Source organism: Dermacentor silvarum, chromosome 4, assembly GCF_013339745.2.
Source record: "Dermacentor silvarum isolate Dsil-2018 chromosome 4, BIME_Dsil_1.4, whole genome shotgun sequence".
NCBI lineage: Eukaryota > Metazoa > Arthropoda > Arachnida > Ixodida > Ixodidae > Dermacentor > Dermacentor silvarum.
In genome coordinates, this window is record NC_051157.2 from 79,432,781 (window position 1) to 79,459,247 (window position 26,467).

At 44.7% G+C, this 26,467-nt stretch overlaps 2 long non-coding RNA genes across 2 annotated transcripts; one reads left to right on the plus strand and one right to left on the minus strand.

Annotated features, from left to right (window-relative positions):
- Nucleotides 1–281: 281 nt before the first annotated feature.
- Nucleotides 282–2,904, plus strand: LOC125945189 (uncharacterized). The gene is made up of 3 exons (XR_007466683.1): nt 282–459; nt 1,769–1,856; nt 2,820–2,904. It is a non-coding gene; the product is annotated as an uncharacterized LOC125945189 (long non-coding RNA).
- Nucleotides 2,905–8,940: 6,036 nt separating this feature from the next.
- Nucleotides 8,941–24,651, minus strand: LOC125945190 (uncharacterized). Its single transcript, XR_007466684.1, has 3 exons — nt 24,453–24,651; nt 15,405–15,539; nt 8,941–11,356 (listed from the first exon to the last, which is right to left on the minus strand). It is a non-coding gene; the product is annotated as an uncharacterized LOC125945190 (long non-coding RNA).
- Between the last annotated feature and the right edge of the window lie 1,816 nt (nt 24,652–26,467).

Below are 26,467 nucleotides of genomic sequence, written 5' to 3' on the forward strand. Positions count from 1 at the left end.
GCTCCCTCCGGCGCTCGCTTCTCGCTTCCTTGCTTGCGCGTGGAAGATTGAGTGCGTTCGCTCTCCGTGACAGCGTGCGTCCCCGCACGCTTCCGCTCGGGCATACGGCGCGCGGCGAAGATTTTATCTATACGGAACCTCACGGCGACGGCGACGGCGACGGCGACGCCGACGGCAGAAATCCGGTGGAAGTGTCCATATAATTGCTATCGCAATAAAAAAGAGAAAAGAAACGGGCAAAGGCGCTCAGATTTCTCGGAGCACGTACGCTGTCGCGGCCGCAGCGCCTGCGCATGCGCAGCGGCAGCAACGGCGGCGCGCCATCTCTCCGCGTCGATTTGAATTCTCAACGGCTGCGCCAGGCAAGTCAACGCTTGTTGCTGCTGGTGAGCTGCCTGCACCTTGGTGTCTGTGTATTCGTCTCGACTTTGTGGCATCACACGTCAACTACACTGAACGGTAAGTTTTAGCGAAGATGTTTTCCGTCACTAGCTCATGACTAGGTGAGCGTATTTCGTAGCGCGAACCGGCTGCATGTAATGTAGGCGACTCGGGCGTAGTGTCGGTTTGTCGTTTGGTTTGTAAACGCGCTCGGGTTCTCGATTCTATACTATAGGGAATGTTTAACGGCAAGCGATCGCTCGCGCTTGTTCATTTCACCGTCATTGTCAATGTCCGTGAAAAAGGAAATACACCATGTTTAACGTGGATACTGAGCAGAAATAAGCGCGGATTGTGTGTGTTAAGCGGCGTACCTTGGGGCAGGTCTCGTTTTGTGGCGCTCGATCGGCGGCCATAAACGCTGCGCTGCCTGTCTAATAAAACTCATCTAAAGCGCTTTATGCATATACCTCGAAATTGTGCTAGAGTGACGAATTGTCTAAAAGAGACGTACTATCGCGATGGAAAGAAACGCGAACAGCGGAGCGCGTGGCCGAAGCATAACTGAAGGCATAGTGCGCGCCGTCCAGTCATCACCATGGACATGCGCGCATGTCCGGTTTGATTGCTCTGTGCGATGATGCACCCCCTATACTGCGATATTTTTGTTTCTGTTAGTACAGTTTGCGCTCTCATCATTACTGCGACGTCACCTTTTGTCCTTTTAAAAAAAAGAAGTAAAATAGAAAGAAAATATCGGAATATAGGGGGTGCCTCATCGCACAGCGCAATCAAACCGGACATACGCGCCTGTGAATGGTGATGACTGGACGGCGCGCACTATACATTCAGTTATGCTTCGGCCACGCGCTCCGCTGTTCGCATTTCTTTCCATCGCGATAGTACCGTTGAATAAATGCTAGCGTACTCAGATGAAAGGCCGTGTTTGCGGGTCATGCATCAGCAAGCAGCGTGTGCTGCCGTTTTCGTAAGTCAAAAGTCGGTGTATTTATGGGGCTCCTGGCAACCAGTATAAATATATATAACCGCAAAAGCTTTCAGAGCACGAAAGTCGCGATAAGCTCAGTCAATCGCAGCTTCGCAACTTAACCGAAAGAATTGGAGAACAATAAATTAGTGGCTCGGGGAAGCACGCTTTACACGTTTGAAACTGAAGCCATTGGGTTTGAGGAGAGTTTGAAGATTTTCTGTGCTGTGCTCGTGTTGCCATGAATTACGAACTTCGCCAAGCCCTTGTAAGCTTTATTAAACAAGTGATTCAACTCAGCTGAATCTAATAGTGCATTTCAAGTGACTGACGTGTCATTCTTTATAATTACAGTTATGCAAGCATTAAACCACAATATTTTTTATTGCCCCTAAACAGCGGGTGTCATAGACTGCCAGGGAATTTTCATGAAAACAGCCAGGGAAAGCTTGGAAAAACATCAGGGAAATTGAAAATGACAACATAGGTATGCTGTCTTGTTATTTCCATACAATGTGTCCAGAGAATCGCTGTCTTAAACATATTTTTGAAGCATTTCAACTCCCCCCAAAAATTACAAATTGGTATCATTTTCTGAAAAAGAAATGAAAGTGAAGCATGCTGACATGGGGGAGGGGGGGGGGACATTTCTTACTCAATCTTTTTGCATTGCCTAAGTGTCCTGAACCTCGAAACTCTAGAAAAATATACTTATGTTATAGAGCGCCTTCAATTATTCACTGTGATAGCATTCATTGTAATGACAGTTTCAGTTTTGTTTCCCAGGAGGTGCATATGTGTCGTGCCACAACACAGAAAGTGCTCACGGGGTATTTCTGGTGCTCATGTGGTATACCTAACTTGCAACCGTGTCAGCATGCCCAAAAGATATGATTATCTATAGGAAACTAAGTGACCATATCAACACAATCAATCCATCTGCCTTCTATTGAAGTTATGGCCAATGATGTATCAGTTAAGAGTATGAGAAAGACATTTAAATGTGTATTAAGGAAAATAAATTACAATCTTTGTCATGATACGTTCAACACTCCAGTCACTCATCTGAGCATATTATTCCGCACGGGTATATTTAATTACCAGCCAAAAATGTAAACAGTCCAACTGTGTAGCCTAGTTTCAGCAATTAATATACAGATCATTTGGGTTAATTAAGTACATTGATGTGTCATATGGGCTTGTCATAAAATGTAACATACTGTTGCTGGCGCCAGCAGCAATTGTAACAGTTTAATTGTTCATCATACGGTAGAGTGAAACATTATGCGATGGTACTGTTTTGTATTGACAAGCAGCCATTAGGCATAAATAAACCGTAATAAGGATTGACTTAAGTGGTTTGAGCGAATATATTAAGCTGCTTTATGAACGTAAAAAGAATACACATTTGTTATTTTTGCCTCACATTGTTGTATCTACATATTTGCAGCATGCACCTGCAGCACCTTCGGAACGGCTGACACGAAGGTCAAGGCCAGCCAGGCAACCGTGCTTGCCAAGGGGAAGCAGCTTTAAATATGGAAATATTCTCTTTTGATGATAGCATAAGACATGCATTCTAATAAATTAATGTATTATATCGTTCAATAAAAACAGTTAATTCAATATCGGTGCACTTGATTTCTTTCTGCTACATATGAGAATACAGCTGGTTCGGGATCATTATTAATCTATTAACATGAATGCATAAATGCAGATGGGAAGCAACAGGTGCACATGCATAATGTACGTTCAAAATTTTGTTGCCGCCATATGTAAACAAAAATTTTAACTACCTTGTAGATAGATTTCATTCAAGCGAATGCATTGCATGCGACTAAACTTTCTTCAATGTGCAATTACACAAATGCTCATGCAGCTTTACATAATGATTCACGGCTGCATACATTTTAGACTGCTTCCATCTGCATGCATGCTTTTCTATGTACATTTTTTTTATAAATTTTTATAGACATTTCCAATAAACTGCTTATTAGCAAACCCCAGCAGCGAGTGTTTATAGAATAACATTGCCTGCCGAAACATAGTTAGAAAAATGTGGTGTATTATCTAGTATATATGGTGTCCCAGTAATTTTAGCCAAGCTGGTCAATGAAAATGAAAGGTTAAAAACAACATGGTGCAAGATATATGATCATAAAAAGACCTGAAGGTCAGCCCTCTGAATTCAAGGCCGAATGCACGCCATAGGTCTTAAAATCGGATCTTATTGCACCGTCTTTTCTTAATATTATTTTTCATCGAACAGCTTCAGTAAATTTAAGTTAGCTGGGACACCCTGTAAAATTGTAAGGCTGAAGTCTATGGATTAGCTATAGACTGATCTACAGGAACTCTCTGTAGGTAGAGTACCACATTCTACAAAAAGTGTAAGGCCATAAGTCCGTAGACAGACTATAGACCGGTCTATAGGAATAGTTTATAGTCTATAGACATTTCATAGACATGTCTACAAAAGTAAAACTATATAAGCCTATAGACTTTTTGTCTATAGACACTCTGCAGACATTTGTCTACAAAAGAGAATTTTCATTGATCTATAGACCGTCTATTGTCAGTCTATAGAATCAGACATTGTGTAGACTAGCCTACAATTAGTGTATGGCCATAAGTCCATAGACTGTCTATAGACTGGTCTATAGTAATAGTCTATAGATAGTCTATAGACGTTTGTAGATATTTTATAGACATGTATACAAAAGTAGAACTAAATGAGCCTATAGACTTTTGTCTATAGACATTCTGCAGACATTTGTTTACAAAAGTGAATTTTCATTGATCTATAGACTGTCTATAGTCAGTCTATAGACTCAGACATTTTGTAGACTGGTCTAGAAAACGTGTATGGCCATAAGTCCATAGACTGTCTATAGACTGGTCTATAGGAATAGTCTATAGATAATCTATAGACATCTGTCTATAGACATTTTATAGACTTATTTCTACAAAAACAACTATATAAGCCTATAGACTTTTGTCTATAGACATTCTACAGACATTTGTCTACAAAAGTGAAAATTTATTGATCTATAGACAGTCTATAGTCAGTCTATAGACTCAGACATTTTGTAGACTAGTCTACAAATAGTGTATGGTCATAAGTCCATAGACTGTCTGTAGACTAGTCTAAAGAAATGTCTACAAAAAGTCTGTTGACTTCATAGACAGATGTCTATACACTTTCTATAGACTTTCTACAAAAATTTTTGTAAGGGTCCCCCCAGTATTATTTTTTCTACCTTGAGCGACGACATCGGCGGTAAATGAGTACATTGGGTTATGCTAGACTGATAGGCGGAACTTTTCGAATAGAGAGTACGCCTCTTCAACTAAGTTTTTTTTTTTTTTAGAAAGCGTGGCATGCAAGCAACGACTGAAGAACAAAAGACCGTTGGAGACGTCACCTGAAAACCCACACTAGCTCCACGTGCCCGGTTAAATCACATGACAGAATATACAAGCCCCGATATACAGCAAAAACTTGTCATTTCTGAAGATCTAGCCTTGTCATCGCAACACGTTGGTAGATTACGACTGGACCTGATGGCAGAAAAGCCCAACTCATTTCGACGGCGTGACAGCTAGGATGTCAAGGTGCATCACAGAAATTTCTGTCAGTACGAAATATGTACGTTTTGTATAGGCCCAACAATGTACTATTTTTATTATGTGCGATAAATTTGAATTTGAATTTCAAATTTTTTTTGTGTGACGAACGCCGCGTCCCTTCAAGTGCCACGAAGATATCTGCACTTATAAAGGACAAAAAAATCTTTATTATCATGTTTCTTGATTGAGAGCTAATTTCTCATTAAGAATAAGAAATATCAGCTGTGTAATCTAGCAGACTCCAGCTTGTCTTCGCTCTATCAAAATGGATGCGCCAACACCACGTGACGTCGTCAGATGTACGTCGGACACGCATCCCGTCTGCTTGTCATGGAGAGGAAATGCATCAAATTGATCAGAATCTTTCTTTAATCAGAATCAATATCTTTTATAAAGAATTAGCGTTTTGACCAGATGAAACTGATACTGGAAGACTCAGAGTACCGCTGAAAGCCTGATGTCACGCAATGGCATCATCAACGCCGACATTTAGCGCCGGGATCGAAGGGATCTTGGCAATGTCTTTTTCTTTGTTCAGAAATGTCTTCTTTCAATGACACTTGCCCTTTACAAGTGAGCGGTGTGTAAAATGGCGCTGCTGCAGCGCTAACAACGCACCAAACGGAGATGTCAGCGTGTCTATGAATTTTCTAAAACATTGGCATGTTTTGTATACAGTCCCCTCACCTCTTAATGTGGTCCGGTATAGGCATTCACAGCCAAGCACAAGACACAGTGAGTTACCGCTATATATCACTGCAGTCGCTGCAGAGAGAGAGAAGGGAGGAAGGAAAGGCAGGGAGGTTAACCAGACTTTGTCCAGTTTGCTACCCTACACGTGGGGAGGAATAGGGTGGAGCGAAAGAAAGAGTGTGTGTGTGTGGCTCGAGGAAAGGTACAAGAGAAGGACGCCCCCTTGCATCCTTCCAAGGTACTCTTGCGTGCCGACCGGGCATTTGCAACTCTTCCATTCAGCCTTCTCTTCTGTTTCTTTATTTTATTTATGTGGTCAATGCTGTTCCCTATTCTTCTTCCTTTTTTTTTCTTTTTTTCTTTTTTAAACAGGGCGCCCGATTTCGAAAACTTATTTTGAATTACTTCGAAGGTGGAAGCTTTGGTCACGGCAGAAGAAACAGCCGAGAAATTTCAGCAATAGGTAATGCTTCTCCTGCATACTGAAGCCTGGCCTTTGTTCCTTTTACCCTGTATTCTGATAGCCAATTTGTTGGGGGTGATTGATTAAAGGAAAGACCATGCATGCTGCTTCATATTTAACTATGTATATAGTGAATAACACGTCAGTAACGTATAGCAATGAAATTGTTTCTTTTTTAATATGATCACGCTATTATATAACGATAAAAAGCACAGTTTAACCGAAGGCACGTCAATACTAGCTTCATTTCTTATTTTTTAAGCTGCTTAAGTTGTCGAAAGCACTTCATTCGGGTGTTTCGTGTCTCTGCTCATAATCTCTCATTCATTCCCTCATCATTATGTGCACAACTGAAATATTGGAAAACAAGTTACCCTAATTTACGCCACACCGAAAACAATACTACTCAAGTGGAAACACACGGTTGGTGCCATTCGTCATAGTCAAGTAACGTTCCCGTTTATAATTGGGAGAACCTGAGTTATGATCCGTTATGAGAACCTCCGTTATGATCGATCACACACAGCACAAAGATAAAAGCACGGCAACCAAGCTGGGTCGCTATTTGCCGTGATTTATATCCGCTATAAAGCATTTCTAGCACGTCTAAGATTCAGTCTTATTGCCGGGACACACACAACCCCAACATCGCCGCCTGTTGTCATCATTATCGCGCGTTAAGTTATATGCAGTATATGCATGTACTGCTGACTGCGGTCGTTTTGAGAGAAGTTGTGATGTTGGGTTTTTCCTTGAAAGCGGGGAGATCCACGTTCCCCTTTTTCTCGCTGCTATACGCAAATGACGTGGTTCGAGATAAACGCTGCCCCTGTTTGAACACAAACACTAATTTGCGCCTCGGCTCATGCACGCCTTATCTCATGCTCGTCTCGGGACTCATGCACGCCTTAAGAGCACCGGCGCTATAGCAAACTCCTTAGGTATCACAAGCGCTGAGCAAGGATCACATTAGTTTCACAGACATCTAGGCGCCTTTTTTTATTTTTTTCCGACCCGTATCAGGGTCTTATGCAACGGTAGAGTCAAGATTTCAGAGAAGCGCAAGTCATCGCAGTTAACTGTACGCTGTAAAATCCGCTTCGCTTGTGCTACAGATGAGGATAGCCTAAATCCCTGAACATAAATTTATATTGCCTCTACAACACAGAATAATCCAACGCATGAAGGTAGGCCGCCTCTATTCTTCATGTACAAGTTTAGTCGCGTCATGCTAACTTCAGCAATAAAAGATAGAGAGCAATATAACTTGAAGGCCACTCCGAAGAAACGATGCCTAGCAAGGCTGTCAATTGTCGTTGTTACGAGAGCGACAGGGTTGCGACCTCCGTGTTGTTCTCTCCTACTTTGGAAAGGTGTTTCAGACGTGCTGTTCGCACGAAAACACCAGATTTTGTAGCTCTTGTTAGTGTCGGGGGTGTTGGCCGTTATTTCTTCATTCGTGAAATGACACACTGGTACCAAAGCATGCCAGACTGCAACGTTGCTATATTCTCGTCTATCTTCTATGTCTTCGTTTCGTGCTGAATAGGATTTTTTTAATACCGGACGGAACGGCTATTGGTAATTATTTTCAACTAATGTATGGATTCTTGCGCTCTGTTTTATTCCACGAGTTCATTCGCAAATTAAAAAAGAAGAAAACATTTATTTGTGGTGATGCTTTGTCCAAATCGCCATCTATCACCAGCTGTACAAATTAAAGAGTCATCTAGGGGTGTGAACGCTTACTTATATATGTCTCATTTTTAGACAAATACTTTTATTGCTATGTGTACATGTGCATATTTTTTGTAAAACTTGTAGCGTTCATCTGTGTATTCTTTTATAGGCATGAATGTCCAGCATAGCTAGCTGCTTTAATAGTTGCTTTCTCATATTGCTTATTGTATTTTGTCCTTTTTAATGCTTTGCATATGTTCACGCTAGGAAATATTTTAGTTTCTGCAAACTTGTCTTTTTGCATTGTTTTCATGGATGTAAACTACTTCTTCCCTCCCACTCCCTTTATGCAAAGCCCTCGGGCCGTTAGGATACATGACTAAGCTTATAGCCTGCGATGCAGCATTTATAGTGCCTTTGTGCGATAGAAACCTGATATTTGTCGAGCCGTTTACACCAGTAGACGAACTCAAACTGACGCGCTTCACAATTCTGTCTCTTGATAGCAATATTGTCGAAAAGACAAGCGATAAAAAAAGGAGAGAAACCGAGGACGTTACCGAGAGGTTAGGGCATTGGCGTCCTGATCTACAACACTCCCGATTGCCCACTGCGGACTCATCAGAAACTTGTGTGGCTGGCTTCCTTATCATTTACTTATTTTGAATCCCACCACGTGACGAACAAACATTTGCATTGCTGTGACCACGCGCAACGGCCGTGACCCGGAAGTGCCCTCGTAAATAGAAAATAATTCAGAGATTTTACTTGCCAACACCACGATCCGATCTTGACCGCCTGAGGTTCTTTTCAAGCCCACCCAATGCACGATACACAAGCGTGTTAGGTATTGCGTCCTCATCGGAATGCGGTTGCCTGCGTCGGCATCCCACCCGCGAACTCAGGCTCATCAGCACGCCATTGCCACTGCGCAAAGTGACCCCGTGGGCTTATCGCTCTCAAATATTACTTCCTATTACCTATTACTTGCAGCTCAAGAGAGTTTGTCTCTTACATGCTTTATTTTTAAGCCTATAAGTTGTGCCTGATACCAGGTTCCATGTAAAGGATTTTTGCACAAACCTAACGCTTGAATTTGATCCTTGAAATGTGATTGGAAAAAACAGAAACTATTGCCAGAATTCAAAGAGTTTTTAGGCATGCGAGACCTCCAACGCTCAATGAGGTGAGTTAGTATGACTGACTCCATAAAACAGTGACGAATTCGGAAACTGTTGCATTGCCCCTGATGGAGCTGATACAAGCACGAGATAGGCAGTCCAGCTGTAGAAGGGAACAAAAATTCTAAAAGGCCTGCTAAGACTCTGACGAGATTTCCGTGCATGCTATCGTGTTGTACCGCCAGTTCAGCGGAAACCCCGACAGCAACTAGATAATGCCACTTCGGAATGTCTGTGTTAGCATGCCTAAATGATTGTCAGCAACCTGTAGTTTCTTTTCGGATATGTGTACCCGTTTTGTTGATTCAGTGACTAACCCGGCTCATCACGCGAGAGCTGACGCCTGCATGCTCACGTAAACAATCCATGTACCGCGGACACCCAGATAAACGAGTTCATTCGTTCTCGGTCGAAAGCATCCCCGTTCGTCGCGTCGAAACGCTCGAGTTTCACGGAACTAGCCGCATTGCCTACTGCGACGAAATCTGCAATGACATCGTTTAAAATCCAGTCACTGCTGTGGGGTCATTAGTCCAGGCAATAACTTTTCTTCCTGAACGCGGCGTCCTTTTTTCCTTGTCCTTCTGGTTAATTCTGAAGTAAAGACTCTAAAACTTGTCATGAGCTGTCTTATTGCAGCTGTCTTTCTTGTTGAACGAATCATTTCAGAACGAGTGCTTTAGTTGATATTTAATGTCTGGGTATTTCATTGGCAGCACCCGTGTCTGGCTTGCAGTTGTACGTCTACGAGCAATTAACTGTTGCATCAGGAGAGAGACTGGAAGTGTCTGCTCCCAGCAAAATGTTTGGAAATAAGCGTTTATCCTACTAAAAGACAAATAAAACAAAAGCATTAAATGCCAGACGCACAGTTAGGCGCACAGACGCACATACTGAGAGAACTAAAAACATGATAGAATTTGACCATGATATGGACGGGCACCATTTACCCCCAAGTTAACTTTTTTAAATACCTTGGAGTACTGGAGTACCTTGGAGTACTTTCAAAACTGGAAAAACACACAATAATGACATTTGCTCAAAAGCTTAGAGTAAATTGTGGTTTCACAGATTGAAGTTAAAGCTCGCTACTCTGAAGGCGAAATTAACCGCGTATGTAACCCTTTTGCGTCCCTCGTTATACAGAGTATGCGGGCGTTATACAGAATCCGCACCGAAAAGGTCTTATAGACAAGATTGAGAAAGTCCAGTGAAGACCGGCTCGATTAATATTATCAAGATACAGACGCACAGACTCTGTCATTATTATGTTAAATAATCCTCAACTTCCTGAGCTTGCTGAACCTAGAAGAATCGCGAGACTAAAATTATTGTATCAATTACCCCGTAATTTATTTAATGCCGACCTTCACTTAAAGCTGCGTTCCTATCGCACTGTAAGAGGCTCCTGCAGAGAACTTTTACAATCAAACACAGCGCAAGAAAAATGCTGTAAATATTCATTATTTCTTAAAGCAAAAGCAGAATGGAATTCCCTACCCCCCGCAGTCCTTCAATCAGTATTATTAAAACAATTTGAAGGGTGGCTTTCATTGCATTTCCATTGCGGCAATTAATAATTTAGGGATACCTCGTACTACTGATTTACAAGAGGATACGGCACTATTTATCTTGTTTTACATTATTTTCTGAGTACTATGCATTTGAATGCTTAGCCAATTTTTTTTCCCTCTTTCTGTTGTTTTTCTTCTCTTTTTCTCTTTTTTTTTCTTTTTTCCCCCTCTTCTTCGGTGTCCCACGTGCATTCTTTTGTGTTTTGAGCTATATTTCTATTTGCGCCTTTAAATCTGTTTATGATTTCTAATATTTAATGTTCGGCTAAAGGACTGCCGCTTATTCATGCATTGTGTTATGTATTTTCTGTTTATCTACCTGCCCTAACGACTCTCGGGTCAACAGTATTCATAAATAAATAAAGTAGCCTTGCAAATCTGAAGCTCTTCGAAACAAAACATGCAGTGGGATGCAGTTTTATAGCCACACTACACTTGCGTAGCTTTCGCAGCACATTGGTTACGTCTCGACACAAAAAATATTGTGCGTCACTGCAATAAAAAACGTATACGCAAGTATATGAGAAGTTATTACCGTAGTCTACGTAACACTGCCTGCGTAAGCTATTATCGTGAGTAAAAGGTATTGCTTTGAGGGTGTAGCGCTCCGCGAGCGCGTCAACACGAAAAGCGCCGGAGTTATACATTTTCAATGACCGTCCCAGTTCCGTAGCTTCCGTCTAGCTGTGAGATTGTCGTCTATAAATATGAAACGGCGTCCAGATGCTTGAGCGTCATGAGTCCTGCAGATGTCCCACTTCTCCACCTAGAAGGGAAAAAAAAAGCGGTAACTCTCGGAGCGGCCTTTAAGCATTTTACAAGCACAGCAAGTTCATTGAATCATTCAAAAAGATGGCGTGTCCCTGTTTCCCCCTGCCCTCACTGAGTGGCATGGGCGCCTGTATGAAAGTGGACGCCAACACGTCACATGCGATCGATGCTCTTGCTCGGCAACCATGAAGCGCGCCGACCGCATTGGGTCACTGGGCCACGAGAACACACGTTCAGCTCATCATATACGACGAAGGCTGTGACCTCAGCCGGAGACGCTCGAACGACTTTGCCGCAATACTTCGCGGGTTCTCGTTTAATTTCGCGTGTAGAAGCACTCGAAAGCACAGCGAGGTTTCCACAGAACTGCCCTGCTGGAAGTACGGAGAGCCAGGAGGGACAGGGAGCTATAGGACGCGCCAAAGGCGATGCAAGCGTTGACATTCCTGACTTTCAAACTTCAGTACTCGCGGGTTCGCACATGATTTACTTTGCACTTGTGTTCTTAGCCATGAAAACAAAAAAGGAAGCAAAAAAGTCGCAGTTTCGCCCGAAAGGCGAAGCATCGATTGCGATAGCAAATTAGTAGACAGCTATACGAAGTCTATACGAAGTAAGGATAGTAGTTTTATTGGTCATATAAGTTGTAAATATTCGCTTACTTACTAAATAAACAAGCACGGTGTCACGCGCGCACAGGTAAACATGAACAGATCTCTCTCGATGACCGCGGGATCTCGTCAAAACGCTGGAGTGAGAAAGCGCGCCAGCGGCAGTGAGCAAATTGACCTTCGCGCTGGCTCTGGCTTCAACGCGAACGAAACGTCGAGAGCGCTGCGCATACGAAGCTACCGGCACTCGTCGAATGCACTTTGGCCCATCGCAGATCGCTTTGAAGAATAGCTCCGTGAGCAGCAGCCGCGGAAGCAAAAAGCACCCTCCCCCCCCCCCTCCCGTATGCGTCGCCTCTTCCCCGTGCCTCGCATGTGAACGAAGACCGTGCGCTTCCGGCCACCTTCCTCTCTAGCATGCGCGAGATTAAGCTGCGGTTGCCGGCTCATCCTCGCACGCTTTCATTCGCACAGACAACGCACGGCGCGCGGCGACGATTTTATCGCCGTTGGACTTTATACGGAACATCATGACGACGACGACGGCGGCGGCGACAGTGACGGTGACGACGACGATAAAAAAATTGCTTGGAGGGTCCATATAATTGCTATCGCAATGAAAACTAAGAGCATACTTCATCAATTTTTCGCGCTCTGAACACATCTGCTGCGACCACCAGCAGTAGGCTCTGACAACGAACACCGTCCGCCTTCTCACGAACAACGTTTATTGCAATGCGCACAAGACGCTCTACAGTGCTGCCTATTGTGGTGTCTGAAGTTCAGACGCATGTATTTCCACTCTCGGAGTTTGTGCTGCGCATATAATCCTACACAAATTACCAAGCGTCCATGGGCGTTGCGTGCTTGCTCAGTGGTTAGCGCGTCCGGCTCTGAAGTGCACATTTCCGCTGGAGGCACGCCCGTATTATACGTACTAGCATCAGTATCCGTTCACAGTACTACATATGGCGTCAGTGCGTGATCGCGCGCAATCCCGTGCAAGAAACGCATCTTATGTGGTAAAGGCAAAGGAACTCCAAAGCTCTACAAATGACCGACAGACACAAAGCGTCAGTATCGGCATGCGATTTGTGTATTTGCGTGCACACGAATTTATTTCGGATCATTTTCATCTTTTTTTTCATTATTGCGTTTCTTTTTTTTTTGTATTTGCGACAGCTACGTGCGGGGGCACAAAACACAATCTTGACATGCGTTTCGAATGCAGTGACCCTGACGAAATGCGAGACTGCCGCGAGGAAATTTTGGCCCGCGCTCCATTATTAGCGCCATTCCTATACCTCGTGTCGTACTCCGGCAATCCTCGCGACCTTGGCGTTGAGCAGGAGGCAGGCAATGTTTCCAAAATGTAAAAGCCATGCACGAACACCGCAGTGGCTCTGACAACGAAAAAAAAAGAAAGAAAAGGTGGCAATGAAAAACAAAATTAGGACCAAGGTCTGACTTCCAGATCTCCAGAGACCATGTGCCCAGTATCGCCTTTCCGGTATCTACACTCTCTCGGCTCTTTAACGCGCCTGCTGGTTCGTAGCTACTACCCCTGCATGCTCTCTGCTGCGTACTCTTTGCTTATCGTTCTTCTTCGTATCTTCAGTCCTTCATTTTTCTTGCGGCTGCCACGTGCGCATAAAACGTCTACTTCCGAGCGTCGCCATGTTAGAATTTAGTGTGTAAAGTGTATTTGCTTAGAGACGATTTTATATTCGATTCATGAGCGCCACCATCTTGGGCTGCTGCACAAACAATTTTTAAGTTTTATGAGAAGTGAAGTGACGTAACATTGTCATGAAACGTTGAACGTATTTATACAACTGTTTTCATGCTTTCAAATCGACAGTAGTAACGTACATATCGTTCAAAATTGCAAACAGCAGCGTTAACAGCCCAGATGGCGGCACCTAAGCGCTTCCGTAAAGTAGTCTATATGAAGATGTTCTTGGTAATCTAACTCTCTATAGTGACAGCGAATCGCACGATGCGCACTGGTGAAAGCTAGGTAGTTTGAACGCTCTGATCATTCAGCAGTACGCGTATAGGCGACCTCTCCAATTGAAATATTTGGCACTCGCCAGAAACATTACGCATACAACTCGAAAAAAAGAAATGGGAGGGGGGGGGGGGGGATATACATTGTACGATAACCGTCAATAAATGAAGAACGCAAAGGTGAACTTGCTGATGGTTTTCTGCAAAAACGGCCTAAATGTCGTCTGCCAAGATCATTTGCCACTGTACCAATCAATATCGTCACGTTTTCCTTTTGTTTTTGTTTTCTTGTGGTTGGTGTATTTGTTGTTTTCTTTTTGTCTTTGAGTGAAAGACTGCGCGTTAAGTAAGTCTATTCGCCCGTTCATGTGATCGTTTCCGAGCACTACAGTAAGGCTTCAAGGTTAGTTTGGCAAGGTACTTTACCTTTTGCGTGACATTAAGCACACTCCTATAGCGTTAACAAGCCGCAGTGATGGTACTAAAGTCATTTGTTCATCTAATACAACTTCATTGTAGTTTGTATGCGACCATCGAGCACTCTGACAGCGCTCTCAAACGAGCAGTCGAATGTGCTGTTATATACAGTTTGCACGCTCAGGTGGTTTCCCTCCATCCGCATATATGGTATGCCACAATTTGTCACCAAGTCGCCTCAATTTCTCTTTCCGGACTACTCAGGACTGCTCGAGGTGCTGATTTCTGCTGCTGCGCGTGGAGTTCTGGTGAGTTCCAGACGACAAATCGAAGAGGCCCACTATAGGCCCAAAAATTAGAATGTATTTCGGGAGTCGTTCTCGATCGTAGCGCAAACCAAACAAGTCACACAGATCGGGCACTCGGAAAATGACGACAGAAGCAACCGCATAGGGTTTGCGCAGTCACCGCGACGTTGAATTATTACCATGTACGTAGTTCAATTTAAGGTACATTTATATCTCATGAGCGCAAATGCAGACACGCCTATTTGTCTACAGCCTTTTCTGAATTTTAGCAAACACGTTTACCGTAAGCAGGTTAGGTGATGGACGGTGTTTTGAAGCTCTCGTGATAGGGCTGGATGATCAAGTGTTTGTAACACTTTCCTTATTCGCAATAAATACCTCACCTTGACGCTCGACTGTTTGCATAGTGTAGATGTCGGATGGTCTCCAAGGAAAATAGTCTTCTATGTTTTTCCCTGTCACACGACGAAAGAATTTCCTGATGGCATGCCTTGTCTCTAGAAACGATGGTTCCCGACCTAAAATTACACCTGAGCAAGCGATCCCAGTCTCGCGTCTGTCTAACGTCGTTCCCACGCCATACATTCTTTATCGTGGCCATCGTGTCTTCAAGTGTCATTAGATTTCGCAAGGTTCTTGTCGGAGAAGCTTCCTTGAAGACGCATGCCTTGTGTAGCTATATCGGGAGTGTGCTCACATTTTTCTTGGGCACCCGCCGGCAGGGTCAAGAACCGAAGCCAATATCACAACGATCCGGAGGAAGGAATACGTCGAGTTTAGTGACAAACGTTCTTCGTGGTTATTGAGCTTATCTTGAGTCATAACCTGTGCACTGCAAAAGAACACATGCGTAGGTTTACGAACAATGGCCGCTAGAACGCAAACATTTAACTGGGCACAATAATAATGAGTTCAGAATAAACATTTCTCTGGGCTTCTTTTCTTTATTTATTTATGTTATTTATTTTATTTTATTTTATTTTATTTTTGTCGCAAGCAACGGCAGCAGGCAGGCTTTGAAGTAAGTTCAAGTTCGCCATCTTTCAAGGATCCCCTACCATCACTTGGCTTCCCTGCCGGCACAGCGAGCCCGAGCTACGTTTTAGCGAGTGATTAACGCTCACCACGACAGTATACCATCGCTTATACACCACTGGCGAGACCTTCCTCTACACATTGCTGTCTTCGACATTCCACAAGTGTACCGGTTTATTCCAGGAATGACTAATAAAAACATTAATTCGACAGTGGCTTTGGCGCAGATGACGCTGCTCTTATTGCATGAAACATACGGAGACCGCATGAATATTTATACTGATGGTTCGACGTCACCTACCGTCACGTATGAGTAGCTGCTGTTGTGGTTCCGGCAAAACGGATCACAATGCAAATCAAAGTTTTGCACATAACGACATCTACGGCGGCACAACTTGCGACCCTCCATGACGCTGTAAACTATGTCACTGACCAAGAAGCAGAGAAATTGGTCTTGCTTTGTGACTAAATAGCAGCTCTTAAGAGAGACAAATCTGCTCTAAGTCACGGTACATATGAGTAGATGATATCTGAAATAACATAAACCATTACGCCCTGCAAAAAGGGCACGATGTCATCTTTCAGTGGCTTCAGGGTCATTGTGGCACTGTCAATAACGACCTCGCTGACAAGGTTCTAACGACCACCTACTATGGCTGTTTCTGTCCACGAATGCGTGAAGTGGGCCGTGTGTGAAACGTCCCATGTGTGTCGCGGCGCAGTTTTGGTATGTATAGGACTGGCTGCAGTGGCTCATGCAACAATGGCATTTCGCCACTGTGTGTGAGGTCACGGCTTCGATTCCCGGTCACGTCGACCACGTTCCAATGGGAGGTCAGTGCAAAAAAACTTGTCTACCATGCTTTAAGTCTATACGTTAACGAACCCCATCGAAATTCAAAATTCATCCGGAGCCTTCCATTACGCCGTGTCTCATAATGCGTGAATTTCTTTGGGTCTTCAACATATTATTTGATGTCTATTTTATTTTATTCTTACTTTTCTTACTTTTATGTACACCAGTGATGTGGCATGTTTCACAGTGTCTTGAGACTACAAAACAAAAAAACAAAAAGGCATCTGCTTTCGAGTGCAGTGGACTTTGGATAAAGAAAACTCGCTCAAATGGAAACGCCGGATTAATGGGTCGAGGTTACAAGCTTTGGTTGACCACCCATAGAAACAATGTTAACAAACTTGGTTTAAACGGATCGCTTTTTCCTGGAAACTGGAACGGGAACTGGAGCCGAATATGCGCCTACCTCATCGGCCGTCATACTTCATGTGAAACAGGAGTAGGTCGACAAGCACGTCACATGGTGATGACAAATAGTCCAGAAAATCCAACACATCATCCATTTGCGTTGTCGTGGAATTACCGCTGCTCTGCGGCGTTCACGTTGCCTATTTTAACACGAAAGTGTTTTATGCCGGGGTCCACCAAGACTTCACTGACGTATTTCCGTCACGGAAATACGTCATAGAACATAATACAAAGAAAGAAACCAGAAGAAAAAGTTCCACAAACATGCAAAATTTCGAAATCGAACCCACGACCTCTCGGTCCGCGACGATAGATCGCCGAGCGTTTAACCCATTCGCCACAAACGCATTTGCAGAGAGCTACACAGACGCGCCTTATATATCTAACACTCCTCCGTGTACCCGCGCTCTTGCTCGGGGCGGTGCCGCCGCCTACGAGCAGAAAAGAGAAGTACTGCATTATGACACTAACGCGCACCGACAGTGAACGCTTCGGTGGTCTCAGCACTACGACGCCTCGATGCCAGCATTCGAAGGGACGCTGCCATCAAGAAGCACTACGAACGCCACCTAGGTGGCGTTCACCGTACTCAGCACAGCGGAGCGTGGCCTCCGCAATTAGCTCTGAAAATGTTTCTGAAGTTGATCGCGGAGGCTGCAATTACGACGCGCTGTACGCGCTGATTTGACTCGGTGACGATTCAGTTACGTGCTTTGTCTTGCGCGTTGTATTAGTGTGTCAGTTAGGTGCTTCGTCTTTCGCGTTGTGCTAGCGTGTGCAGCGTAGTGCAGCTTCCATATGCACGACGGTTGCTCATGATCATCGACGTTGGTAGTCGTGATCGAGGAGACGTGCCACCAGGCGTCAGCGTGGGTGCATCAACGCCTAAGGGCGCTTTAGCCACAAAACACCAATAGACATTATATATCAATGTGCAATAAACATTACACTACTTCTGTGAAGACACGTTTCACTTTCGTGTTCTATACCGATTCCTATATAAGAGGGATCAACCACATTTTTTTCACTTTCCTTTGTAAACCGTGATGGCGAAAGTCGAAAAGCAAGAGCGCATGCGAAAAAAATCTGCGTTATTATAAGCGGAGTACAATAACCTCACTTCTGTACTGCAGTGAAATTAAAAGCTTGATGCTTTTGAAATGATCTTTCGTCATTTCTGCGTCCTTCGCATACACGAAACTTCTGATAAACCGAACTGTATTTGCTGTTCCTTCGAGTGGCGTTTAAGAGGAGTCTACGGTATGCGCAGGTCAAAATTATAAAAATTAATTGCAATTCAGATGAACTCATAAGAAAATGCAAACGTAATGCACATAGTCGTCATTAAAAGTTCGGGCAACGTCAGAGCAAGGTAGCTTCGACTGCGGGTGTGCGCACACTAACTCTTCCTTTTTTGTTATCTTTCTTTCCCCCTTTCCTCTTTCCTACGTGCAGGTTAGCGAACCGGGCGAGACCTTGCCTTACTTTTCTTTGACATCTTCCTTCCAGCTGCATATAAAAAGTGACCTTGACGCCTAGAATGTGGGCTATAAGGTCAGGCCAGGCGACTAGAACGCGCGACCGTCGTAAGCCGCGGTGGCGCGGTCTTGCTGCAATTGGTTCGAGTACATGGCCGTGGTGTGATGGTCAAATCGCGTTTTGCGCAATCGTTAATCGCCTGCGCAAGGCGATCGATGGCCTGTGTCTCCAAGCTCACTTGTCATTAGCTGCAAGAACTCGCGATTTTCCTCTCTCTCGTTATTCTTCAGCGAGAAAGGGCCGACATTCGCAATACGCCGTGTTCTTTGTTAGCACTACTTCGACCTAATTATAGATGTCCATTATTAGCTTTAGTTGCTCTTGAAGTTCGAGGCGCTAAGCTGCAAAGAAAACACTAGAACAGACCGAAGCCGTGTACCCAGAAACACCGGAACGACTTCACGTAAGTTTAACCTGTAGACTGATTATGAATTATGTGTGTCATAAATGCAGCCTTAATACAGCTGACATGTGATCTAATCAGCATTCGTATGCCAGTAAATGGCTATGCTTTCGTATAGTGTATATGGCACGCAGCACACAGACACACGGATAAGTTATTTGTTCCCCAGTTTATCAAATGTGTCAGCGTGAATTTTGCAGTCGCTGTGAACTATTTACGGCCACGCAAACGCACAGTAGTGTAGCAAGCACGCGTGCGGATAATAAATGTGCGAGATAATGAACCGTTATCTCGGAGATTAAGCAGCGTTTTCTTATTACTTTCATTTTCACGAAGCGCCTGAAGACGCACGTGGGGTACGCCCCGAAAGTTGACTCGATAACACCGAACAGCTATCGCTGTAAGAAAGAAGGCTATCGCTTCAGCATAAAGCGTGAACAGAAGAAACCGACAGCGACAGAGGCTGAGAGAGCATACCGCTGAATGTGCGAGGGGTGGAAGTTGCCGCAAGGTTCTAGCAGCTTTAAATGTAAGCAAGTAAACAAACGTAAGTAAATGTAAACAACGGAAAGGAAAGCGTGTACGCATATGCCTACGGCAGCACACGCACGAGCCTCTGCGACTAAAAGGAGACACCCTATAAATAACTCCCGGAGGGGCGTCCCCATACTTGTCTGCAGAGAAAGCTTTTGTAAGGTCACCAGCGTCGCAAGGATTCTTTTATACGAATCGGGCATGGCCTTCGACCGTACAAGCCGCAGCAGCGTCGCATACTACACGGAGAGTAACGACGCGACCGCGAGTGGGGTCACGCATTTCGATGCACGTGCCAGCTTGCAGCATACCAGTTACAAAGCTCAATGCAAACGTAAACAGAAAGGAGCTTGGCGCATGTACAATGTGGTGCCGCGACGCAGTAGAGTGTGGCCATGCATGTGTTGAGGCACCGCTACAAAAAACGCAGATTCCCCCTTGGAGTACGGAGAGAAATTGGTATAGAAGCAGCTCGGAAGACAGCTGACGGTAGCCTAAGGCAGGCGACACATTTTGGTGCAATTCCTTGCAGAATCCTACGTGCGAAGACCTCCATCAAGTTACCAAGTTTCATTAGGCGGCGCGCCGCACGGCGTATCGGTAGATTGTAATGAAATACCAAGATATACACCCGTGGCCAGGACCGTGCTGGGAACGCCCTCCTTCCTGTTGAGCTTAGGTTCAAAGCAGAAAGGAGCGTTTACTGGATAGCGGTCCGAGATAAGCAGCAGATGTTAAAAGCAATAGTAGAGAAAAAGCAGGGAAGAGGTGGAGCCACGGGTTCGTTACAGACATGGTTATCTTTGCAATATAGAGATAGAAGTTTCAATGAAGCGAAATCACGTAATGTAGAGATAGGCACATGTTAGATTGCGATAGATGTATAGGATCAGGAACTTTTTTTCAATCCAAGGATTCAAGAATTCTTTTTTCTCCAAGAGGCGCGGTACAGGACACGCCGACGGCGCGCAACACCGCACTGGAAGTGCGTTCCCTCTGGTCTCCACTACACCTATCATTGGTGCATTTCTGCATAGAAAGAACAAATTTGAATCGGATGCAAAAGGTATGCAGCAGGGCCAGGTCAGGTTGAGTGCCTCGTGCGCCCTAAGCCGTGAGCTTGTCGTCCGGTTCGGGGGAATTCCCCGTGTAGCCGTACGACGCGTGCGGTCAGCATTCCAGGCAAAGCCGGACATGGCCAAAGCACACACACGCACGGCCGGTCAGCATCTTCTACGCGACTGCAGCAGCCTTCTGCGAAATCCAGTTTCAACCGGTGCGTGACCCAGCGCCTCGGCGCATATATATCTGTCCCCCACGCAGCCGCCGGCTTTCCTCTTCCCGGTTTCTTTTCTCATCTCGCGATAACTCCTACCGGACAGACAAACCGCGAGAAAAAAAAGAAGGCGAGGACAAACTTGTCGCTGACAACACTGCGGGATCAGCAGACTGGACTAAAAACTACATTTGATTCTACTACGAAGTAGCAGTTAACGCATGACCTGTCAGAACTTATAAACTGTACTTTAGGGCACAAAAGTTTTGCGGGCGATAACATTTCACTGTGACTGAACCCACTGCTCTCAGTTAAAGGAGCGAGCCGGCAACGTCGTTCCTACAATACGTGGCTTCTGAAACTCGAGAACCACGAGTTGAGCTTTTTCTTCGTGTTTCTCACCGGAGCGCAGCCAACAGCGTCTGGTATAGAATGAGTGATTTGTTTGGATGCAGATGGAAATGTGGACGACCATATTCTGACATCGGCTCCTTCACCAACTATACGTTGTTTGATGAGTAAAAAGATTATGACTACACGTAAAATGATGGCGATGCGGCAATAAGGCAGTTTTCGGGCATAATACGCGTGGAAAGTGAAGCCCACAGAGACGCATACGCACACTACACAGCAGGAATTGTCCCGCACTCATGAGGGTGACGTTCCGAAGAGCCATGAATTTCACATTGTCACAAACAGTCCCAACCGCCACTTGCCTGTTTGCCTGAATTTGCCTGCTTGCAAGTGCACAAAGTCGCAACAATTACTGAGCCCAACTTTCGTAATAGCAAACTTTCCAGATAGCAAACAATGTAGCACACTAGCACAACTTTCGAGAGAGGCACCCTCAGAATGTGCTACGAAATACACTTAGCATTTCTGTTAACAGTTTCATAATATATTACCTCAGCTAAGGATGATCTTAACGAGAACTCCGATGCACTCTTTCGTAGATTTTGGTGACGGGGACCTCCAAAGTCCTGTTAGTCAAAGAATTTCTGCCAAACATACATGACCTTACTTCGGAACCGAAACGTCTGTTTGTTCCTATGTTCCTGTGTTCCTCTGTTTCTGCTGGCTCGTTTACTTTACTATATGCATCAGATAACTCCAAGCACTGAGAGCAGCAGTGGTTCGTGAGGCAGCGGCTGCAGAGTGCGCCGTGGTGCACGAGACAGAATACTTGTTAATTAAGAAGTAAAAGACAACAAGGAAACGTAAGAAAACATGCGCTGTTGCCGTTATAATGCCGGTTATTCGACTAGACTGCGAATTCTTTCTGCACTCTATTCTGAGCAAAAGAGGTCGATCCTTTCTTTGCCTAATATTGCACTAACCACGGGATCCCATGCTTTGCATTTCGAACGAAATTGTAGGTTTGTTTTGAGTTCTTTGCGTTGAGTTTCCCAGTTATTATTATTTTTTAAGTTCTGCGCAGTTTGCCTTGCTCATACTAGAGAAACACGGGGTAAAGCACAGCCGCGCACATATGCATGCGCGAACACGCACACGTGGATACAAAGCAGACGAGCATTACATTTCTTGCTCAAGCTTGTATGTGCGCTCGAGTGTGATTGCAAGGAGCGTTAATTAGCGCTCGTACGTGCGTGGCAAACAATGGCGTGATGCGCGGTAGCGGATCGCGAGCGTTGTCTACGTTCCAAGGCACAAGTAGCCGCCGGGTTCGCGAACCTCATTACAGCGGCGGCGTCTCTTTGCACGTCTCGCGTAATCCTCTTAACCGTTGTCGTTCCGAACAGATTTGCGCTGCAAACAGTGGCAGCCGGGAGAAGCCCGTAGGAGATGAAGGGTTAAGAAAGCGGTCTCATGTATCACTCGCTCTCTCTCCGCTTACAATCTCTCATACGCGCAAAACATGCGGACTGAGGCTTCCTTCCTTCGATGCGGTCGTGTTCTCCTTATCGAGGTGTTGTTTCTCCCAGGACCAAAGACATTCCGGAGTGCATCGAACTCGAAGGCGTATGGGCAGAGTGCGCCTAGCAGACGAGGGCAATCATCGACTGTTGGGCAATGCCCTTTGTATAAAGCCGAGGAAAGGCCCTGTTGTCGACTTTGAAACTGCCGTGCGGGTCAAGTTCACTTCACGCAGACTGAAAAATAACGAGAGAGCGGAAAGGTGATCGCCCTCTGGAGTAATTTCTTTCAGATTTTTGGGCAATCCCTCGTGACTTCGCCATCGGTACTTCCTCAACTACACCATTTGTATAGACTCGTGAACGCAGAGATTTGAAAAAAAAATACAATTGAGCTCATCGGATCTGAATCGTCTGTGCTGTATGGATTTGGTGGTACTTACGTCTGACATCAAGTGACGTGCATTTCAAGCGCGCTGCGCCTTGTGAGAGGTTCTTTCGATCGCGCATGGTTTTTGTCTCTGCTGCATATAAATTTCCAAAAGCGCGTGCTCTCAGGAAAGTGCGCGACACGCCTCACTTGGAAAGCGTTTCCGTCATCCGCTGCTCGATCGAGCCACACTGTCTCAGCAATTTCAATTTAAAGAATTTCTGGGAGGCACAAAAATTGCTGAAAATGGCTATAGCAATGGGTGTTCTGCATGAGTCCTATTTACGGGCACGCTCCTGCCATGAACCATCGCTTAATTACTAGAACCTAATGTGAACTTATAATCACTATGCTTCAACTTTACTTTTATTTCACTGCTGTTTTTGGCTGTCATCACTTGCTGTGCTATATGTGTTTGTTGCAACGCGCAGTTCGCTTATTTGAACAATGTGCTTACTTAACTTTCTGTTAACAGTGGCGCGCGAGTGCGATCCAACTTTTATTTGCATTTTATTTTATAATTATTTGACTGCCTGTTTGAGCCGATCTAACATTGAAAGGAACTGCTTCGCTAAGCAAGAAGGAGTAGCCGGCATCACACATGATGCCAAAAACTCCTACACGCACATGCATTCTGCAATAAAGTAAAAGTCATTTTCGGCATGGCTGCATTGCCGTTCAAGGTAACTTTCCCAAAGCGTATCTCTAACAGTTAGGGATAATCTGCTCTGGAAGGTCGAGGAATTTTCAAGTAGATTTTCGGAACGGATATCTCGAAAGCGGGATGTGAGTCTTCGTATATCTGCTAAGCAGGCATGAATTCACTACTCCTCGGCTTCAATTTCCCAATTACAGCATGTGCCATACAGTGAGCGACGAAAAAATATAGCAGATTTTAGTTAATTTGTGAAATTAGCAATAATTATTTTCTTTCTGCTAATGTCCTCCTACAGTGTACACAGACTTACAACCTTGAGAATATTTAAGGGTGCAAATCAGTCTATAACGCACACCTTTACACTCTTATGGGTGTAATGCTGTTAGTTGTGGACAGAAAAAAAAATCCATAAGGGTGTAGATTGGCTTACACTGTAGCCTAAAGCTTACCCGCAAATGTGACAGCAGTCTCGATTTTTTTTTTTTTTGTAAATGTGTTCCGCATAAAAGGAAAGCCCAGGGCCGCGATTTTGTAGCGATGCTTTATGACTTATTCTATACTAGTCTTATCATTCATCGCTCACGGCCGGCTGATCCCGTTGATAACGCGAACGGAACGTCGCTCCGACCACTGACAAAACGCTATAAGCGCGAAAAGGCATTATTACCGGAAAGGCATCGCTACAAAATACCGGCCCTGGTATGTTCCCAGTGAGGTATTTGAACCGCTCACCGGTGCGTCGCATACCACGATGCGATTTGTGGGGCGCAGTCAGCAAAGCGTTCTATGGGTTGAACGACACCAGTTAGTCTCGTCGGAGTGTGGCATCACGTGGGGCACTAAATCAGCCATGTAATGTTAAATCGCCGCCACCGCCGTCAAAGGCTGCGAGACGAAGCTGGCATTCCGTGACGATGGCCCAGACGTGGCAGCTAAGAGAAAGACAAAACGGAAAAAAAAGAGAAGACCAAGCTCCACTCCGCCGGCACAACAAACGACCGCGATCTTGTGAAGAACGGAACAAGAAGGTGATAAAGAAAGAACGAAGAAAGTAAAGGAAGGTAGGAGAAAAAAGAAAGAAGGAAGGAAACAGAAAAGGCAGCACCATTGACTGCATAGACGCGATAAGGCGCCGTGCTAGCAGAAACGGAGGAAGATAGTAAATTGTCGGCACAACGGAGCGTGGCGTCGATGAGGAACGCTTTGTCTCGAGCCGCCGCAACGCAGCAATACAGACCGCGCCGCAGGGGTTCAATACACCGCATGTACAGGCATCGTCTTGGGAGGAGCGGCACATTCGTGGGTCTAACTCGACGACATATTTATGTATTCATTTGTTGAAATACCCTCACTGTCATTACGGCGTTACAGAGAGGAGCGGGAGTAAAGCATGTTCAAAATGGAAGTCTTGAATGAAGTATGATCCGGGTTGCTGGCGATTGAGGCGGTTAGTTGACTCCATTGAGATAGCGTCTTCGGCACGGACGAATGGAAGTACATCTTGGTCTGGCAAAATGGCACTTGAACTTTTAAGCGATGGTCGAGACTATATGAAACGTAGCAAGGGGAGAGAACAATGTTGGGGTTGGTAATGCAGACCTCATGAAAAATATACAAACGGGCTAGTTTTCGTTGTTTAGAAAGTTTATAGATTTCAAGAGGTTTTATTGCAGTAATACTGGCGGTACAAGTTGGCAATAATGAACCTAGCTGAATGGTTTTTGGGTGGTTTAGAGTGCGGATACAAGTGTAGAAGGGTGGAAGTTTGTCCATGGTAGCATCGCCGTATCTACCATTATAATGTCTGAGACGCTTGAGAGTCTGCTTTGAGTGCCAGGCTGCAATATGTTCCCTGAACAAACTTGCTGGACGTGCGGTGACGTAACCCGGTGACACTTCAAGAGATGTAGCAATTTCCGGCCACAATCGGAGCTAAATTCGCTTGCAGTTGCAGTACGTACGATACACCATCACCAACAGAGGAGGTTGACTCTTATGGGGGCCCAACTACAGTCGCGTGCCTTTTTCGAACCCAGAACACTGCTGTCTGCGAGAATTTCGAAAATAAGGATGACTTGTTGTTGTTCTGCGCGTTTTGCTCAGCGCAAGCGACATTTATGTGTCTGTTGTCTGGTTTCGACGAAATTTCTATATGTCCTTTTCACTTGCTTCAAAGCAATGCCATGACTTATTTTTTGTTATCCCTACATTGCGAAAGTACGCCTGCAGAGAGGTGTATTAACCTACTGTGTTCAAATTTTAGATCTATTTCTCAACGTATGTGTACCCTGATTACGCATAAGACGAAGCATTGTACAATAGAGTTTCATGTGAAACTTTTTTTACTATTACGATATTACGATAAATGTCACAGAATACTGTCATAACGTACAGCACAACATAAATCTGAACAAAACATCAGGTCCTAATATAAACCGAGATAAGCAATACATTAATTCAGCTCATTCAACCCAATGCGCATTTAATATTTATGATACTGTCATAATTGCAGCGTAAATTTCATGAGTCTTCATCCATGCGGGAAAAGAAACGTTAGTTAAATCTGGTCGTTGATCTCTTTTCCCAGTCTTCTCCAGCATAGACTTCTCCAGCATAGCCGATTGGCGTCATAGCAAACCTTGCGTCCCGCAGCACTCGAAATATCTGTTGTCCGATCATCTCATAAAACACGCCTTGGTCCGATGCCCTTTCGGCGGAGATGTTCCCAAAGGATTCGGCCACCCATG